Source organism: Lissotriton helveticus, chromosome 6 (assembly GCF_964261635.1).
Source record: "Lissotriton helveticus chromosome 6, aLisHel1.1, whole genome shotgun sequence".
Classification (NCBI taxonomy): Eukaryota; Metazoa; Chordata; class Amphibia; order Caudata; family Salamandridae; genus Lissotriton; species Lissotriton helveticus.
In genome coordinates this window covers 899,735,869-899,752,995 of record NC_136067.1, presented here as the reverse complement: position 1 = coordinate 899,752,995, position 17,127 = coordinate 899,735,869, and positions in this window count along the sequence as shown.

Below are 17,127 nucleotides of genomic sequence, written 5' to 3'. Positions count from 1 at the left end.
TTTATTGATGACGTCCTAATGATATGGAGAGGAACGGCTACTGATTTACAAGAGTATTTTTTATATTTGAACGATAATGATTTCAATGTAGCTTTGACACTAGAACAAAGCCAAACACATATAGTGTTTTTGGATGTTGAACTAAGTGTGGAAAAGGACAAGATCATCAGCAAACTTTATAGAAAACCTACTGCCACTAATTCAATCCTTAGAGCAGATAGTCACCATTCCAAATCAGTAATTCGAGGAATTCCATATGGGGAGATGGTGAGAATCAGGAGAAACTGCAGTAAGGACACAGATTTCCTGTTTGAATTGGATTCTTTACAGAATAGGTTAATTCAGAGAGGGTATAGCAAGCAAGATCTGATTAAAGCTAGAAAAAGAATATTGGGATTGGATAGGAAATTGACGTTGACTCAGAAAACGAGTAACAGAAATCCCATGAGTCAAGTAGCCTTTGTCACTAAGTACTGTGAGGACAGAACAGATGTATACAGGGCTATAAATAAGAATTGGAATCTTTTAAGGGGTGTTCCACAATTAGCACCATCTTTGGGAGAACGGCCTGAAATAATTTTCAGGAGGAGCCCCACAGTGAAACAAATGGTTAGCAGTAATTATTTAGAGCCCATTAAGAAGAAACAAGCAGATTGGTTGACCCAGACTCCTGTGGGCTTTTTCACTTGTGGTTCATGTAATGTTTGTGATTTAGGCATGAACAGGACTAAGAAATTCAGTTTTAATACTGAACAGATCTACACAATTAAGGAATTCATTAATTGTAATAGTGAGGGAGTTGTATATGCCATTATATGTGAATGCAATAAAGTTTACATTGGCAGTACCAAAAGAAAGCTTAAACTAAGGATACAAGAACATGTTAGATCTATTCAGAATCAGGATGATAGGTCACCTATTTATCAACACATCAGAACTCATCATCAATTGAGGAACAAGATTAGATTTCATGGATTACAAAAAGTAAAGACCCCTAAAAGAGGAGGGGATTGGGTGTTACAATTGCGACAACAGGAGTCGCGTTGGATCAGTCGCTGTAGGGCAGTGCAATGTGGACTGAATACTGAACACGAGCTACACTACTTTCTTTGAATTTTCCTTCAAGGTTGTTGAAAGGCATAGTCTCTGTAATAATAAGTTAAAAAAGTTGAAAAAGTGAAATGAAGTGACAAGAGTAGAAAATCAAAGGTTATAATAAATAAATACAGGGTTCAGGAGAATGAGGTACAAATGAGGACACGCTGGAAATATATTTGGTAACAATTTTTGTGAGCACAAGATAAGGAATTATTTGAATTATTTGGAAAGGCTACGGAGAAGTTAGATTAATTATTGAATATGAATACTAGCAGTGGGATGGTTGTTAATATAGGAATAATATCAAGACTGCAGGCAATTTTTAATACGGGATAATTGCATCAATAAATATTAATACGAATACTTGTAGTTAGGGCACACTCAGTAAATATCAAGTTAAAGTGCGGTGATAATCTGGTGTGTCGAATTATGACAAGATGTACAGGATTAACTGTGTTTCGATATAAGGGGCTGAACTAGAGTTACGCGTATATAACATGTATTTTAAATACGATTGTGGAATACGTATAATAAAGGAATTTTGGTTACAAGACGGATAAAGTTGTTTGCGTTAAGGAACTCATGCCCCTCAATCTGATTGGCTGACAGAGAAAAGGAAATAGTTGAAAACCGGAAATAATAGCGAGGCCGGTGATATCTCTATTTTCCAAGCGGGGAACGGGGATCGGACTAGAGGGGGAACTGCTTTGGATTTTGGCGCGAATAAGGGAAGATGGTGATTGGTGCATGAAGGATAACCGGAAACACTTAATGGCAATGGGTGGTGTTAATGCTGTAGTGACGGAAACGATTCGGAGCGGACCAGAGAGGGAATGAATGGTAATTTTCAGCGCGAAAGTGTAAGGATCGTGATTGGTTACGGGACAGTTTAAATAGTGGCATTTGGAGAGAGGTAGTTGCACGGATGGCATAGGAGACGCCTGTCGCCACGGACTGAGACTTCCCACAGAGGATTCGTCAGAATTGATACAGGTAAAGAGGGAAGGGTGTGTCCTTCATTTCGTTGGAATAGGTGTGTTTGAGAATTGGCAACTGATGGAGATTTTTTATTTTTTCACTTTATTTTTAGCAGAATCTTGATGCAAGATGTGGATTGGTTGAGAACAGGTGAGGCCATTTGATTACCTATTCTTAGTTTAGCGGTTGTGTAATCACGAGTATGTCCTCAAAACATGTGGAAGAACTATTGTTACTTACCTGTAAACAGGTGGTTCTCCAGTATTGGTGTCTTTCATAGATTCACATGCTTGAATATTCCCCGTCGTCGAAGTGGGAGTCCCACGGTATATAAAAAATAGCAATAATGCTAATATAACATAAATGATAATATCATATAATAATAAAATAGAGATAATACACTGTAAAAACCTCTACAATGGTAACTTCCATAGGAAGACAGTATAAGAGAAAAAACTCATTTGTAACATATCAGTGTCATTATGTTGGTCCAAACTGCAGCCAATCAGGCTCACGCACCCTCTAGAACCTTCTCCTCAGAAGCTCAAGCCCTCAGATTTTCGTAGCACTAGTAATAATAGCGTATGAGGAGAAGAGAGCCTCTGAGGGGAGGAAGGGTGGGTCGCATGTGAATCTATGAAAGACACCAATACTGGAGAACCACCTGTTTACAGGTAAGTAACAATAGTTCTTCTCCAGTATTAGGGGTGTCTTTCATAGATTCACATGCTTGAATAGAATAGATAGCAGTAACTCCTTAGCACTGGGATTGCAAGCATCTTCACAAGAAGTAAACACATAGCTTAAAAGCATATAGCAATCACAGAAGAGAAAGGAGGAGGGAACAGAGGCTCACCTTATTTAAAGAGATGGCGAAGCACTGCTTGCCCCACTGCGGTATCCGCCTCGTTAATGGAATCCAAACAGTAATGTCTGGTAAAGGTGTGCCTATTCGACCACGTTGCCGCCCGGCAAATCTGGTGTAGAGGCACTCCGGCAAACAAGGCGGTGGAGGACGCCATCGCTCTCGTCGAATGTGCCTTCACAGGACCCTGTAAAGGCTTGCCAGCTTGTTGGTGACAGTAGGATATGGCTGCTGAGAGCCATCTTGCAAGTGTCTGTTTTGTCACTGAATGTCCCCTTCGCATTCTTCCATATGCTACAAAAAGCTGATCTGATTTGCGGAAGGGGGCAGTTCTTGAAATGTAAAACTTTAGACAACGGCTGATGTCTAAGGAATGAAGGCGTTGTTCTGCCGGTGACTGTGGATTCGGAAAGAAAGTCTTCAAGAAGACAGGTTCGTTCAGATGGAAATCTGTAGGCACTTTTGGCAAAAAAGAGGGATTGGTCCGAAGAGACACCCCATCTGGTTTGAATTGCAAATAAGGAGGCTTGATTGTGAAAGCATGAAGATCGCTGACACGGCGAGAAGACGTTAGGGCCAAAAGCAAAACGACCTTCCAGGTAAGAAACTTGTTGTCTGCTCTGTGGATTGGCTCAAAAGGAGGCTTCATGAGCTGTGACAATACCACGTTGAGCTGCCATGTCGGAGGCGGGCGTCTGATAGGAGGAAACTTCCTGAAGAGACCTTTAAAGAATTGTCTGATAATTCTGGATGAGCAGAGAGAGGTTGAGCCATCATGCCTGAAACGTGAAATAGCTGCCAGAAAGACCCTCAAGGTGGCATGAGAGAGGCCAGACTGAGCAAGGCTTAGAAAGAAGGGCAACAGCTGTTCTGGGGCAGAAGTGAGTGGGTGGACATTTGCTTCTGCGCACCAATGGCAAACCCGTTTCCACTTTAGTTTGTACGTTTGAACAGTTGAGGAAGCTCTAGCAGAAGCCAGAATCTCTCTGCATTCCTGGGGCATCTCTAAATTCGCGAATTCGAGGAATTCAGGTTCCATGCCCATAACTGAAGAGTGGTCGGGTCTGGATGGCAGACTTGGCCCTCGTCCATGGACAGAAGATCTGGACGTGGATGCAGACGAATGGGCGTGCATTGGGACAACAGAAGAAGTTCCGAGAACCAAGCCTGTCTGGGCCAACGAGGTGCAATCAGTATCAAGTGGCAGGGTTGCCTGCGCATCTTCCACAACGTCCTCGGCACCAATGGTATGGGAGGAAACGCATAGGCGAACAGGTCGCTCCAGTCCATGAGAAGGGCGTTGCCGCTGGACCCCGGATGAGGATGCCAGCTCGCAAAGGCGGGGCACTTCCGATTCAGTGGAGTGGCAAAAAGGTCCATCAAGGGACGACCCCAACGGCGGAACACCATGTCCAGAGTTTGTTGATGAAGCTCCCACTCGTGGGTAGACGATGTGGACCTGCTCAACGAATCCGCTAGGATGTTTGAAACCCCCGGCAGATGGACCGCCATCAGGGAGATTCGATGATGAAGAGCCCAGTTCCAGATCTTCTGAGCTAGCCGAGACAAGGGATGAGATCTTGTGCCGCCCTGTTTGTTCATGTAGTGCATGCTGGTTGTGTTGTCCGTTTGAACCAGCACGGACTCTCCTTGCACTACTGGCAGAAAAGATCTGAGAGCAAGGAAGATCGCCAGCAGCTCCAATCTGTTGATATGCCATGTTCGTTGCGACGGTGTCCACTTCCCTTTGATTGAAAGGTCTAGGAGATGAGCTCCCCAACCCTCCATGGATGCATCTGTGGTCAGCGTTAGATCCGGAGGAAGGGCCAGAAAGGAAACTCCTTCGTTTAGGTTGGATGGTTCTCTCCACCAAAGGAGACTGTCTTTCATGCGAGACGAGACTCTCACTAGATCGTTGAAGGATCCTGACACTTGGCGCCATTGCAGGTCTAGTTCCTCCTGAATAGGGCGAGTGCGGAGCCTGCAGTTCGGAAGCAGAGCGATGCAGGACGACGCCATCCCCAGAAAGGACTTCAACATGCGCACAGAAACTGACTGTTTTGAACGGATGAGGGTGACCAGACGTACTATTTTCACCTGTCGTTCTTGGGAAACGAAGGCTTTTGATAATTCCGTGTCGAGAATGGCACCCAGGAAGTTCCTTCTTTGTGATGGTGTTAAGTGTGACTTGTCCACGTTGATGGTCAACCCCAGCGACTCGAAAGTCCGCAGGCAGAGACTTGTGTCGTGAGCCAGCTGAAGAGGAGACGGAGATTTCAGAAGGCAATCGTCCAGATAAGGAAAAATCTGCACTCCTTGAAGACGTAGATAAGCCATGACTGGGGCCAGGACCTTCGTGAAAACACGAGGTGCCGAACGCAGGCCGAAAGGCAGCACCTTGAATTGGTAATGGACAGTGCCCACCTTGAACCTCAGAAATTGGCGATGTTGTTGCAGAATCGGCACATGAAAATAGGCGTCTTGCAGATCTATCGTGGACAGAAAATCTCCGCTGCAGAGAAGCCGCAAGACTTCTGACAATGTGAGCATGCGGAAAGACTGCTGTTTCAGAAAGAAATTGAGCGCCCTCAAATCCAGTATAGGCCGCCACTCTCCCGTCTTCTTGGCAATGAGGAAAAAACGTGAGTAGAAACCTGTCCCTTGTTGTGATATAGGAACCACTTCGACTGCACCTTTTAGTATGAGAAGACGAACTTGATGTTGCAATTCTAGAAAATGGGGAGGTGGCGGGCCTGATGGCGGAGAATGAGGAGGAATCTCTGTGAACTCCAAGGCATGACCCTTGCGAACAATGTCCAATACCCATTGGTCCGATGTTATCAGAGACCATTGGGAATAAAACCGCGAGATTCTCCCTCCAACTCCTTGTGTGACATGAGAGTCACTGGCGTTTGTTGTTGGCACCCCTATAAGTAGGTTTTCCTTTATAGGGTCGTGACTGATTTTGGCGAGTAGACTGCTGAGAGGAGTAACGTTGATTGCCTTGGTTGAATTGGCGGTACTGAGTGTGTCCTCCTCGAAAATTCGTGGAAGACGAACCTCTTCCACGGGCGCCACGAAAGGGCTGCTTCTTAAATTGTAAGGAGACTAGCGATTTTGCTGTATCGGTGTCCTTTTTAATTGACTCAAGCGCCTCGTCAATGTGAGCGCCAAAAAGAGATTCACCGTCATAGGGCATGTCGAGTATCTTCGACTGGACTTCTTGCCGGAAAGAAGTGGATTTAAGCCAGCCCTGGCGGCGGAGAGCCGCAGCACTGGCGAGGATGCGAAATCCCGTACTCGCCACATCAATCGCGCAGTCAATCATTTCCTCTGACGCCCTCATGCCATCCTGGAGAACTTGCTGGGCTTCCGCTCTGGACGCTTCTGGAATTAGAGAAACGAATGCGGAAATGTCCGACCACATTTGCCTGTCGAAGCGACCTAGAATGGCCAACGCATTTGCAGCGCGTACCGATGTAGAGGACATGGTGGAAAATTTCTTCCCAATGGCGTCCAAACGTCGACCCTCTCTATCAGGTGGAGTAGTGAGAGGAGTCGCCGGATTACGGGATCGTCGCTGTGCCGCCTGTGTGACAACCGAGTCCGGTTTGGGATGCGACAGCAAACAAGCAGGTGAACCCGCAGGAGCCTTGTACTTCTTTTCCAGGCGAGGGACTTGTGCCGGCAAGGAGTTAGGAGAATGCATAATTCTTATCCCTTCTTTCCATACAAATTCTATGATTGGTATGGTGTGAATTTGTTTGTATGGTTTGTTTTTGAAATCGTAGAGAAAGCAATCTTCTTGCCGTTGTTCTCTCGGCAATTTAAAGCGGTCCGCCGCCTTATTCATCAGCACATGGAAGCTTGCTGTATCAATGGTAGGCGCATCACCCGCCTCTGGCTGTTGCGGAGAAGGTGTCTGTATCCGATAGTCGTCGTAATCCGCCATATCTGGATCCTGATCATCGTCAGTATCCTGGTGTAATTCCCCTTCTTCACTGTCCGACTCATCCACCCCGTGCGCACCAGGTTGCGGAAGAAGAGGGGGGTGAGGGCGGGGAAGCTCTGTCAAAATAGGCTGCTCCAAAGACTGTGGATGGGTGGCAGGGCCGGAGTCCTCCGCAGGAGCGTGGCTTGGAGTACCCTGAGGGGTAGGCGGAAACCTTCTGTTGTAGTCATCCAGCATATGCTGGAGGTTTGAAAACAAAGAAACTGGAAAAGATGCCATAGGCAACTGGACAAATTGGTCATCCGGTTGGACCACTTCCTCCACGTCCTCCTGGTCAGAACTGGAGTCTTGACATTTTATAATCAATTCTGATGGACTGTGAGCCTCATCGTCATCATCTTCCCCCATAGATCCAGTCTCGTGATCAGTTGCCATCAAAGGCGAGGGTAACTGGAGATCAGGAGGCGGCAGCTGCATAGAAGAATCCCTGCCAGAGGTCAAGGAAGGCAGTGGTACCAGAGGCATGGTGGCAAAAGAACCCGATCCTGACGAGGATCCTGAACATGCCGCTGAAGAAATCGCCATCGTCGACGAGGTAGGGCCCACTGAGGGAGTCGTCGTCGACGGTATCGTCGTCGACGGAACGTGCGTCGACGGAGCCGTCTTTGCTGGAATCTGAGGAGACGGTATCTTCGTCGACGATACTTTCGTCGACGGTATCGTCGTCGACGGTACCTTCGTCGACGGTACCTTCGTCGACGGAACCGGCGTCGCCTTCTTCGACGACGCCGTCGTCATGGAGCTGGTCGACGGAGCAATCGACGTCGACGGGGCTCTCGTCGTCGGAACCATCGTTGCCTTCTTCGTCGACGATGCCGACGTCGACGAGGTGGTCGACGGAGAGGCTGACGTCGACGGGACCTTCGTCGACGAGGAATTCTTCGACGTCGAAGAGGTTTTCTTCGTTGACGGCAACTTCGTCGCCGACGAGACAATAGGGATCGTCGACGGGATCGTAGGAGTTCTCGTCGACGTCGAGGATGTCGACATCACCGTCGTCGACGACGAGGAAGCAGACGTCGTCGTCACAGAGGTCGTCGACGAAGACAGCAAAGCCAATCTTGTGGACGGTCGTCGACGAGCCCGTCGACGACCTGGGAGTCAGGACTGTCAGAATACTGATAGAGCCTGGACAAGACGCCTGAGAGCCAGGTCTCGTGGGCGTTGACACAGAAGGCATAGAATTTGAAGATTGTGCCACAGGCAAAGCCAGCTTTTTCTTTTTCTGAAGAAAAGGAGAAGGCAAGTCTTGAACACTCCCACGCTTGGAAGGAACAGTGGAACAGCCTGACTGAAGACTTACTGCGTCTGACAGAACATCTTCTTTATCTTGGAGGCGCTTTAACCATATAAGAAGGCGACCTTCCCTGTCTCTGAGAGTCTTAGAAGGAAGAGCTCTACAGATTTTACATTCATCCACCTTGTGGTCAGGGTACAGGCAGTAAATACACTTTTGGTGGGGGTCCTTCTCAAACAAACGTAGTTTCCCACATGAAGAGCAAGCTCTAAACAAGGACTTCTTACTTGACATTCTTGGAAAAATAATTTGAAGAGACAAACTTTGAAGAAAACTGAGCAGAGCTCAGGGAGACTCCCTTCACACGACGTGCGGTAGAAAATCTGAGGGCTTGAGCTTCTGAGGAGAAGGTTCTAGAGGGTGCGTGAGCCTGATTGGCTGCAGTTTGGACCAACATAATGACACTGATATGTTACAAATGAGTTTTTTCTCTTATACTGTCTTCCTATGGAAGTTACCATTGTAGAGGTTTTTACAGTGTATTATCTCTATTTTATTATTATATGATATTATCATTTATGTTATATTAGCATTATTGCTATTTTTTATATACCGTGGGACTCCCACTTCGACGACGGGGAATATTCAAGCATGTGAATCTATGAAAGACACCCCTAATACTGGAGAACTTTTGTTCTAATATATATATTTTTGGTACATATATATTCACAGATATAGAAACTAAGGGAAATATATGAGTCATCCGGAGTAAAGTTAAACACTTGCTGATAACGGTGGATAGGAACAGTGGTAAGCGGCTATGTGCATTTTTATTTGGAGGCATAATGTCAAGTGTTGGTGAGTAGTATCGAGTAGTAGTCATTGGATGGACTATATATTGTGTCTTCCCAGAATACAGAATAGGAAGCATTGGAAGAATATAAAATGGGGAGTTGATGTCCAGGAGCTGAATAGTTACACAATATAGGTGAGATTTCATTTGTCTAAATGTAATAAAAGACTCACAAGTGGGGTGGAGATAATGGACAAGGAATGCCTGGACGATTCATTCAATTATATTAGGTACAAAACAATTACGTGGATTACATATCAATGTTAAGAGCACCTGAGAAAATTATGAGGAGCAGTAACAAGTGTCAACTTATTTAATAATAATACCTTAAACAGAATGAAACATATTGGGAATAGGGAATATGGGATAAGTACCTTACATATCAACATGATGTGTTTTATAAATTTCGAGTATGGTTGTTTTGTAATATGATGTTAGCTGGAAAAAATAAAGTGTCTATAGGTATCTTCAGGTACCTCACATACTAATATGACTCTCTCAAGGACGCCTGCACTCCAGCCGCTGACCTCGGACTTTGGACCTTTGTGCCCACAGCTAGCGGAACCCGCTCCGCGGGTCCCGCGTCGCAGAAGGGGGTGAACGGAGGCTGTGCTTCGCTGGGCGGTGAGTGTGTGACAGGGCTGCGAGCAGCAACCCGGACTCAATCTCCCAGGAGTCCCGGGTTGCACAGGCCGTTCCAGCTGGCCCGCTCTCCCTGACCGCCCCGCCCAGCTCCACCTGCCTCATATTCCGCCCTGATTGCACCTTCCATCGGGACTCTCTCAAGGACGCCTGCACTCCAGCCGCTGACCTCGGACTTTGGACCTTTGTGCCCACAGCTAGCGGAACCCGCTCCGCGGGTCCCGCGTCGCAGAAGGGGGTGAACGGAGGCTGTGCTTCGCTGGGCGGTGAGTGTGTGACAGGGCTGCGAGCAGCAACCCGGACTCAATCTCCCAGGAGTCCCGGGTTGCACAGGCCGTTCCAGCTGACCCGCTCTCCCTGACCGCCCCGCCCAGCTCCACCTGCCTCATATTCCGCCCTGATTGCACCTTCCATCGGGACTCTCTCAAGGACGCCTGCACTCCAGCCGCTGACCTCGGACTTTGGACCTTTGTGCCCACAGCTAGCGGAACCCGCTCCGCGGGTCCCGCGTCGCAGAAGGGGGTGAACGGAGGCTGTGCTTCGCTGGGCGGTGAGTGTGTGACAGGGCTGCGAGCAGCAACCCGGACTCAATCTCCCAGGAGTCCCGGGTTGCACAGGCCGTTCCAGCTGGCCCGCTCTCCCTGACCGCCCCGCCCAGCTCCACCTGCCTCATATTCCGCCCTGATTGCACCTTCCATCGGGACTCTCTCAAGGACGCCTGCACTCCAGCCGCTGACCTCGGACTTTGGACCTTTGTGCCCACAGCTAGCGGAACCCGCTCCGCGGGTCCCGCGTCGCAGAAGGGGGTGAACGGAGGCTGTGCTTCGCTGGGCGGTGAGTGTGTGACAGGGCTGCGAGCAGCAACCCGGACTCAATCTCCCAGGAGTCCCGGGTTGCACAGGCCGTTCCAGCTGACCCGCTCTCCCTGACCGCCCCGCCCAGCTCCACCTGCCTCATATTCCGCCCTGATTGCACCTTCCATCGGGACTCTCTCAAGGACGCCTGCACTCCAGCCGCTGACCTCGGACTTTGGACCTTTGTGCCCACAGCTAGCGGAACCCGCTCCGCGGGTCCCGCGTCGCAGAAGGGGGTGAACGGAGGCTGTGCTTCGCTGGGCGGTGAGTGTGTGACAGGGCTGCGAGCAGCAACCCGGACTCAATCTCCCAGGAGTCCCGGGTTGCACAGGCCGTTCCAGCTGGCCCGCTCTCCCTGACCGCCCCGCCCAGCTCCACCTGCCTCTTAATACATCTATAAGAACGAGATCTACACGCTGCGCGGGAGCGCGCGGGAGCGCCCGGGTTAAGCCCGGGACAAGGGCGGGACCGTCTGTGGCCGTCCGGGCCGAAGGAGGCCGGGCTGGGCCCACTCTCTTTCGCCTTCACCCCCCGAACCCAGCCGAATTGTGCTACAGGACCCCGCTATGTCTATAACGGCCCAAGGAGGAACTCCATCAAGGGCAGGGGGTAGCATTAATGGGCCCCTGGATAATTTCTTCAAACCAGCGAAGGGGGAAGGGGGAAAAGAAAGCTCCCTAGAGAAGCGTAGGGGCGTGCGCCGTCGCTCCATCGAGTCTATGAAAAATCGACCTATTAGTGAAATAATCCCCTACCCTATCTCCCAAGAGGAAAGTCCCCGTCAGGGCACACCGCTTATATCAAACCAAGAGGACGTTCCCTTACTCCTACGGGATTCTGTTCCTAATTCTGCCACACTTTTTGATCAGTCCATGGAAGTTACCCCTCCATCAACCGACAGTAATACAACGGTTGATCTGATTATTTTAACATCCCCGGTAGCTAAAATTAAGAAAACCAAGCCTAAGCAGTCCGTGGTGGCAGAGATACACGGCCCTCCACCCAACAAGCGTAGAAGAAAGACAAGGGGTGGGCAGGGGAAAATCAAAACTCCTCACTCTGATTTTGGGAAAAATCATAAACCAGTGCACTCCCCTGATAGGCCCAAAGCGAAGGTACAAGTAGCCGCTCCCCCCAAGAGTAACAATACATCTACTGCCGTTGCTAACAGTGACGTAGGGAACACCCAATCTAATACATCATCTCCTGCTGTAACTCTCGGGAGCATAGAATTTTTACTAAAATCACTTTTGACGCCTATCAGCGAGAGCCTAAAAAAATTAGATACCAGGCTTACTACCCTAGAAGCTACCCTAGTGAGTCTGAATGCTGCGACTAGCAAACAGAATAAAGCGGCAGGGCAAAATCCCTCTGCAAGGTTCCCTCCCCGTTCACTACCATCCAACCCCAATGTGGGCCCTATGCAGGGCTCCCCCGTAGTCGCTCCCTTGCCACCACTTATGTCTATTCAACTACCACCCCCATTGAGCAGCCCTAATACTGCCCCTCCTGAGCTAGCAGTAGCAGCCACACATGGACCATCCCTTGGCACAACCCATAGAGCCCAACCCAATGCCAGCTCTCCCCCCCCTCAGGAAGGGAGGCTTGCACCTAGAACTCGGAGACCGGATTTGCCCCCGGAAGCCAATAGCTTTATGGTAGTACTGGCGGGTGCCCCTTCCCTGGAAAGTGGTGAAAAAGAAAATTTTATAACACTCAAGAGGAAAGTCATCAAGTGGCTTAACTGGAATAGGCCCTTACCTCCTCATTTTAATAATGAGATCACCATGGTTAGAAGGGTACCTTGGCTGGGGAGGACGAGGAAAACAATCATGGGGGATTGTATTATGGTCTCCTTCCGTGACCCAGGCACAGTTCTACACATTTGTGCAGGGACGAATAGATCACTGGACTCCACTATTCAGTCCCTGCCAGTCTCCTTTTTCTTCCCCCCCTCCCGTATGTACCATGAGCCAGAACAAGGCAACTGGACAAGGGTAGAGCGGAGACCTAGATATCGGGAACATGCCATACGTCCAGTTAACCAACTGCCGGATACCCCCTTCTTCCATTATAATCGGTTTAACTGTTTGGGGGGGTTGGAAGGGGTTGATTGACTGTTAACAAATAAAGCCCCGGAAACTATGAACACGGAAAATAGCTTTAGTGATTCTCCCGAGCCAGTTGGAGCCATTACAGAAATTGTACCCGTTGTAACCAACTATGAACAAACTGAGCCGGCTCAATCCAATATTCCCCTTCCCGTGACGCCTGATACAGAGCATCTGAGACTTATCTGCTGGAATGTGGCTGGAATTGTCAACAAGCTGTCTACCCCAGACTGGGTTGCATACATTGAGACAGGGGATGTGTGCATGTTTCAGGAGACCTGGGCCAGGGAGGAACATACCCATCAGGGATACCAGTCCTTTTCTATCCCGGCCAAGTGGGAGGGCAAAGGCCGTCCTTCTGGTGGATTAACAACATGGGTAGCTTCCCACCTAGGCTGTGAGGCTTCACGCTTAGTGGTACCATCTGACGATATCCTTGTGGTCTTACTATCCTGGCCGAATCAAGTAAAACTTGCCTTTATTAATGTCTACTCTAGGCCAGTGGGAGTAGCCAGGGAGTCACCTACGATTGATGAGCTTGCAACCTACCTAGCTGAAATACCCGGGGATTTACCCTATATAGTAGGGGGGACCTAAATTCCCAATTTGAGCCGCTGCCTGGCCTCTTAGAAGGCTTCCAGATGGAGGAAGAGGCCAGGTGGTCAGTACCATCGGTAGAAGCTCCTCCCCCGAAGGCTTGGACACCCTTGGCGTTGCAGATCACAGCCCTAACCCTAAAGTTTGGAATTAGAGCCTGTAATGGGCGAATTAAATCAGATGTACCTAGTAGAACAACCTTTAACAGAGCGGGAAGAAAATCCCGCTTGGACTATATTCTGGTACAGATAACCAACTGGCCTACCATTAGGGATTTTAGGGTTATCGAACGGCTGGAAAGTGATCACAACGCATTAGAACTGGATCTCACACATCCTGGCCTCCAACAACCGATATTAGCGAGTGAGGGAAACCTACCTGAACTGCTTTTGGCCAACAACAAAAAAAGGATCAGGTGGGAAAAAATAGTTGCAAGCCAGGAGAAACTCCCGAAGCTTTATGCGGGGCTAATCCCCATCCTAGAGAGTGTAGGAGGGCTGGACATTGAGAGGGGCAATACGGAAACACTTGGTAAATTATACCAGGCCCATGAAGATCTTATAAAGGGTATGAGTCCTTTCCTGTATAGCAACGCACATAATGCAAGTAGGGGGCAAGCGCCAAAAACCATGTGGTATAATGCGGCCTGTAAAAAAGCAAAACAAGAACTTCTAAGAAATATTAAGGAGGGCTCAGGTGGGGAGACGCTAAGAGAAAGCAGACGGGCATATAAAAAAGTACTTGCCCATGCTAAAATTGAATGGGAGGAGAGCCAATGGGAGGAGCTCAACAAATCCCTTGTAATGGGAGACCACAGAATGTTCTGGAGAATAGTGAATTGGGGTTCGGGGAACCTCCTTTCAGCTATTGAGCCCAACATCGCAGCTGGGGTCTGGCAGGCTCATTTTCAAACCCTTTATAGCTCGATGGGGGGAGATAGCATGGGTGATACTTGCAGTCCTCAGGGGGCATATGAGGGGGAACTAGTAACAGTGGGAGAGGTTAGGGCAGCAATAGCTGGTTTGGCCTCGGGCAAGGCGCCAGGTCTTGACGGCCTGCCTGGAGATCTATTTAAGCAGGAACCAGATGTGTGGGCCCCATATCTAGCCGTTTTGTTTAATGGAGTCTTATGCGGCATGGAAGTCCCAAGTACTTGGCTGGGGGCGGAGGTGGTTCCCATATTTAAGAAGGGCTCGCCCCTGCTTCCAGCCAACTACAGACCAATTAGTCTGATTGATGTGCCCCAGAAGCTCCTTGGGAGGGTACTGCTCAATCGGCTCCAGGACTGGGCAGAAGAAACGGAAGTCCTTAGTCCTTACCAGGCTGGATTTAGGAAGGGAGTATCAACGGTGGACCAGGTCTTCCGATTGAACATCATTTACTGGAGGACAGTGGTTTTCGATGGTGGCAGCTTATACACAATATTTGTGGATTTAAGAGCCGCCTTTGATCTGGTGCCCAGAGGCAAACTTTGGAGGGTCCTGGCCGAGATGGGCGTACCTGCGGACATTCTAATAATCTTGCAGAGGTTACACCACAACAACTATGCCAGGGTGCGGTGTGGAAAGTCGGGGGAGTTGACGGACAGATTCCCCGTTGACAGGGGGGTTAGGCAGGGCTGTGTGCTCGCACCGACCCTGTTCTGCCTCTTTGTCAACGGGGTAATCGCCCATTTGAATGGCATTGAACACACTGATGCTCCGAAATTGAACGGCAGCAGGGTGCCTGCAATTATGTTTGCAGATGACACCCTGCTGCTGTCCAAAACCCCAATGGGGATCCAGCGGATCCTTGATTCTTTCGTGGCCTTTTGTATGGATAGGGGCCTAGAAATTAATGCTGGAAAAACAAAATTCATGGTCCTGAATCCAAGTAAAAAATTGCGCCCGAATCCACTGCTGGGAGAGGCACGGTTGGAAAGAGTCTCCACCTTCGATTACTTAGGTGTAACCTTGAATGAGTCCATGTCGTGGGGGGCACACCGGACCAGGGCCAACCTTAAACTGGTACAGACCACTGGGGGCATTACACGGATGTTGAAAAACTCGACTTATCGGCCTCTGGGTCCGCTCATCCAGATCTACAAAGCGCAGGCCAGGGGCGCCACAATGTATGGGGCGGAACTGTGGGGACATACACCAACTCGCAGTCTGTCGGTAACTGAGAATAATTTTATCAGGCAGATAACTGCACTCCCGCCAAGTACCCCGCTCCTTCCCCTGAGGTTGGATCTGGGATTGAGACCAATAGCCGATGAAATAGGACTGAGACCCATAGTCTTCTGGCGAAGACTGTGGAGCAGTGAAGCACTTTTAGCCTATAGGGCTGAACTAGGGGAGCTGATATCCCACCCAAAAGCGTTACAGATCCCTTGGCTAAAATACATTCAGAATCTATGTACGTCACTGGGGTTTCCTGATCTTTGGTCCGATCCTGCTGAGGCCTCATTAAGCATCTCACGCAGAAATTTGGTCGATGCCTATCACGCTCATAAACTATCCTCGGCTATGGAAAATCAGCGAGAGGGATCACTGACCTCTGTATTTATGCTAGGCAAAGATACATACAGGATGGAAAGGGTGTTGGACGCTATGTCCCCCGTGCTGGCCAGGAAGCTGTTTCTGCAATGGAGATATGGCATCCTGCCCTTACGGGCTTTTACGAGCTCTTGGACAAACCCGCCCTCCCCTAAGCAGTGTCCAACATGCTCTTATGCTGAGGAAAGTGATTTGCATGTAGTTCTGTTTTGCCCCACGTACTCGAAAGCGAGGAGATACTGGCTTCTCCCACTTATTAGAAACCTTGGTGGCAGAGAGTATCTCCCAATGTATAGAATTTTAAAAACTGATCTTTCGAGTCCAACTGTGTTTGCATTGGCTAAATTTCTTACCAATGTCTGGCATATTCGCACCAGTTTGCTGAAGTCACGGTCATTGAGTTAGCTCCAGTCTCCTATATGTAAACCCTTATAGTTTTAACCTACAGATATGAACGATTTTATAATGTACAAGTATGTCTTATTGCTATTGATGATGTTTTATGGTGTATATGTTTTATCTTGTTGTGTATCTTTGATGGCCGTATGGCCGAAATAAAGATTTAATAAACAAATATGATGTTTCCTTACAGATTTCGAGTACTGTTGCTCATTAATTTGATTGGAACTGGAAAAAGAAAATTGTCTTTTGATAAGTTGTTTTAAGGTAGGCGCTTGTTATATTAGTTATGTACATAGGAATAAGTAGACTATATCTGTGACTAGTACTTGTTAGACAGGTTTTCTCTTAAAATTGAAAAATTCTGTGAGTTTCATGGACATATTAGTATAAATACGTCAAGAGAAATTTTGTTTAATTAAATGAATAATGGTTGGCATAACATTAGATTGTGAAATAGGCAGGTGATAATTTGATATATGTTTTGTAAGGTGCAAGCCTTTTTGTTTTTTAGGAATAATGTAACAGATGTGAATAATTGACATGTGGTGGCAGTGATGTAATGTACTCTTTTTTTTAATTTATTTTTCGACAGCCCTGATGATGTCCGTCAGTGGACGAAACGCGTCGGCTGTTTGATGTTTTGTTTATCTTGGATCTACATAAAATATTGGAATTAACTTTGGATATTGTCGCCAGTTTTGGACTGATATTTGAATAAAAAGAACAATTTGGGAATCAACAATTCTTGACCCTGTGATGTTTACATGAAGTGGAGTCCACTCCCTCGAGTCATTGAAGTAACATTTGCCAGTTCTGGTTCTTTGGACGGTGGATCCTTTTTGAGGTGTTGAGTGGACAAGAAGAAAGACATTTGGAATAACTCATAAATGTGGTGGTTTTCTGTGCCACAACTGTTTAGCCCTCACCGTCGCTTCTATTAG